Below are 4,588 nucleotides of genomic sequence, written 5' to 3'. Positions count from 1 at the left end.
ATTGCAAAGGGTTATGGCCTCAGTCTTCGAGAGCGGTGGCTAAAGCCATACCTGGGCCCACTTGAACACAACGGGGTCAGTTCAAGAATGCTTCGCAGAAACACGGGGCATGGAGTCCCAGGGTAGCCCTGGGTCATGAGCCCTGAGGCCCCTGGGCCCCTCCCTTGAAATCATTCTGCCCTCAAGGGCCTAGCACTCTGGGCCTATGATGAGCAGGTGACCTTGAAGGTCTCCACAATGCCTTCAAGGTCGGTCTCCTATTATCTTGATGAATAGCATCTGGCTTCCTTCTGTCCCTACTAATCTCCTTAGCAAAGGTTGCCAGGCCACACTTTTTTTATTCTTTACATGGCCAGGCTGAGAGCTTTCTAGATCTTTACATCTGCTTCCCTTTTAACGATCAATTCCATCTTTAAATCATTTTTCTCTTTTTGTACTCTATTGTAAGCAGTGAAGAGAAGACATACAGCCCTTTCAACATTTTGCTGCTTAGAGATTTCTTCCACTAAATATCCTAGTTCATTGCTCTTGAGTTCTGCCTTCCACAGACTCCTGGGACATGGACATAATTCTACCAAGTTATTTGTCACTTTGTAAGAAGGATGGCCTTTCTTCTAGTGTCCAGTACCTTGTTTCTCATTCTCATCAGAAATCTCCTCAGGATGGTCTTCCTGGTTCATATTTCTACCAACATCCTACATACGGCCACTTAAGTAATCTCCCAGAAGTTCCAGACTTTCCCTGCGCTCTCCTCTTCTGAGCCTCCCCTAGTCACCCTAGATGCTCCATTCTTAGCACTCTAGGTCTTTTACAGCATTCACTTCAAAACTGTTCCAGTTCTACCTATTACCCAGTTCCAAGGCTACTTCCACAGTTTTAGGCATTTGTTACCAGTGATTTGGTGCCTCACTTCTCTGGTACTAATCTGTCTTTGCCTGTTTTGTGCTACTATAACAGAATACCACAGACTGGGTATTTTATAAAAAACAGAAATTTGTATTCTCACAGTTTGGAAGCTGGGAAATCTAAGATCAGTAAACCAGCAGTTTTGGTTGTTCAGTGAGGGGTGCTCTCAGCTTCCAAGATGTTGCCGAAATTTATATCCTCTAATTGTATATCCTCTGGAGGAGAGATGCACTGTATCCTACTGTGTAAAAGGTAGAAGGACAAGCCACCAAAAGCTGTATGAAGCCTGTTTTATAGGGGCTGTAATCTGAAACCCTCATAGTCTGATCCCTTTTTAAAGGCACCACCTCACTGGCAACACCTGAATTTTAAAAAGAAAGGTTTTTTTTTTGTTTTTTTTTTTTTGTTTTTGCTTTGAGACAGGGGTCTCCCTCTGTCACTCAGGCTGGAGTGCAGTGGCTCCATCATGGCTCACTGCAACCTCTGCCTCCAGGTCCCAAGCGATTCTCTTGCCTCAGCTTCCCAGATAGTTTGGACTATAGGCACATGTCACCATGCCTGGTTAATGTTTGTATTTTTTGTAAAGATAGAGTTTTACTATGTTTCCCAGACTGGTCTTGAACTTTTGGGCTGAAGTAATTCACCCACCTCAGCCTCCCAAAGTGCTGAAATTACAGCCATGAACCACACACCCAGCCAAGGGGAAGCATTTACAACCTAGCAATGAAACATGCATTTGGAGTAACTTTTGTATGAGGATATCTGAGATGGGATTAGTGGTTCAGAGGCTGAACTGCACTTTTGAGAGCCTTATGAAAATGGGGGTCAAATGTCAGAGTCCAGGGCAGGCTAAGTTTGGGTCCCCTGCTAATTAATCCCCTGCTTAGGCAGGAACCACAAAGGTCTGATCCTGAGAAGTAAGAGTAAATAAAAAGGAAATCAGTGCTGGCATGGACTACAACCAAATTTTGAGTCCTTTTGGTTACTTAGAAAATCTCTAGCCCTGAAGATAGTTTAAGGTGACACTATTGATAGAGTACCAAAGTACCTGACATAAACGAATGAAAATTTTTTTATAGGGGAAAATAACATTATCCTAAACTTCAAATTATTACTACAAATAACTTCTGAAACATGATGTCAAGCACAAAATAAAAAATAACCAGGCACCACCTCCAACTCATTAGGAGAGCTCCTATTAAAACAAACAGAAAATAAAAAATGTTGATGAGGATGTGGATAAATTGGGACCTTTATGCACTGTTAGTGAAAATATAAAATGGTGCAACCACTGTGGAAAACAGGATGGTGATTCCACCCAAAATTAAAAACAGAATTACTATATGATCCAACAATTCTACTTCTGGATATAAGCCCAAAAGAATTGAAAGCAGGGTCTCCAAGAGATATAGCTATGCCTATGTTTACAGCATATTCATAGCAGCATTATTCACAGCAGCTAAAACATGGAAGCAACCCAAGTTTCCATTGACCATAAAATGCACATGCAAAATGTGGCATATACATAAAATGGAACATAGAAAACATTACAATAAGTGATGGACAAAAATCATACAGTAACAAAAATACAAATACTGTATGATTTCACTTATATGAAGTACCTAGAGTAGTCAAATTCATAGAGACAGAAAGTAGAATGGTGGTTGCCAGGGGCTGGGGTGTGGGTGCAATGATGAGTTAATATTTAATGGGTACAGAGTACGAGTTTTGCAAGTTAAAAAGAATTCTAAAGATGGATGATGGTGATGTTGCACAACAATATGAATATATTTAATACCACTGAACAGTACACTTACAAATGATTAAAATGGTTAATTTATGTTGGACGTATTTTACTAGAATAAAAAAAAAATTGAAAAATATTTGAAAGAATTACCAGACTACCAGACATACAAAAGAGATGATGTTAATGAGAAATAGCAGGAAAAAAAATCATAGCAACAAGGACTCCAGATATTGGAAATGTCAGACACAGACTGTCAAACAACCATGCTGAATATGCTCAAAGAAATAAAAGCTCAGCTGGGTTCGGTGGCTCATGCCTGTAATCCTAGCACTTTGGGAGGCCGAGGTGGGTGGATCACCTGAGGTCAGGAGTTCAAGACCAGCCTGGCCATTATGGTAAAATCCTATCTTTAAAAAAAAAAAAGAAAAAGAAAAAGAAACAAAAGCTCAAAAATTTTGGCAGAAAATTGGAAACTTTAAAACAGAAATCATATTTAAAACAGAAATCAACATTCTACTATCACTTATTAGAAGCACCTCCACTTAATATTATCACATTGGCAACATCTGAACTGCAAAAAAGCAAAATCAAGTGGTTGCCATGGTTTAGGGGGAGTGGGTGAAGGGATGAATAGGTGAAGCATAGGAGAATTTTAGGACAGTGAAACTATTCTCTATAATTCTGTAATGATGGCTACATGACATTATGCAACTGTCAAAATACACAGAACTGTACAACACAAAGAGTGAACCTCACTGTAAATTGTGGGACTTTAGTTAGTGACAATGTATTAATATTGATTCATTAATGCAATAAACATGCCACACTGATGCAAAATGTTAATAATAGGAAAAACTGTGTGTGGGAGGAGCACATATGGGAATATTCTGTATTATTGGCTTAATTTTTTGATAAATCTAAAATCATGAGCCTCAAGTCAGGGTAAGAAAAAAATGAAAATAAAATAAAATCATTATAAGAAATAAATTCGGCCGGGCGCGGTGGCTCACGCTTATAATCCCAGCACTTTGGGAGGCCAAAGCAGGTGGATCACGAGGTCAAGGGATCGAGACCATCCTGGTCAACATGGTGAAACTCTGCCTCTGCTAAAAATACAAAAATTAGCAGGGCATGGTGGTGCGCACCTGTAGTCCCAGCTACTCGGGATGCTGAGACAGGAGAATTGCTTGAACCCAGGAGGCGGAGGTTGTAGTGAGCCGAGATCACGCCATTGCACTCCAGCCTGGGTAACAAGAGCGAAACTCCATCTCAAAAAAAAAAAAAAGAGAGAGAAAGAAATTCTACCAATTTTTAAAAAGGAAAATCATCAGTGTGAAAAAGGAGCAAACAGAAAGCTTAGAAATGAAAAAATACAATATAAAAAGGAGTCCCACAGTTGGGATTAACAGCTAATTAGAAATGGATGAATTGAAAGTTAACTTATTGCAAGATAGGCCAGGGGAAAAAACACTAACCTGAATGAAGCACAGAATGTGAAAGGGATGAAAAATACAAAAGGAGAGGATTAGTGGCATAAAGAATAAAGTGAGAAGGTCTTACATTCAACTGGTATCCCTAAAAGAAAGGAGAATTGTAATAGGGAAAATTTAACATCTGAAGTAAAATTGCTTATGCCTGTAATCTCAGCACTTCGGGAGGCCAAGGCAGGTGGATCACTTGAGGTCAGGAGTTTGAGATCAGCCTGGCGAACATGGTGAAACCCCGTCTCTACTAAAAATATAAAAAGAAATTAGCTGGGCGTGGTGGCACACACCTGTAGTCCAAGCTACTCGGGAGGCTGAGGCAGGAGAATCACTTGAACCTGGGAGGCAGAGTTTGCAGTGAACTGAGATCACGGCACTGCACTCCAGCCTGGGCAACAGAGTGAGACTCTGTCTCAATAAATAAATAAATAAGTAAATAAAAATAAAGAAA

The sequence above is a fragment of the Aotus nancymaae genome, unplaced genomic scaffold, assembly GCF_030222135.1.
Source record: "Aotus nancymaae isolate 86718 unplaced genomic scaffold, 86718_ANA_hifiasm-v0.15.2.pri h1tg000131l, whole genome shotgun sequence".
Lineage (NCBI taxonomy): Eukaryota > Metazoa > Chordata > Mammalia > Primates > Aotidae > Aotus > Aotus nancymaae.
This window is presented reverse-complemented; position numbering follows the sequence as displayed.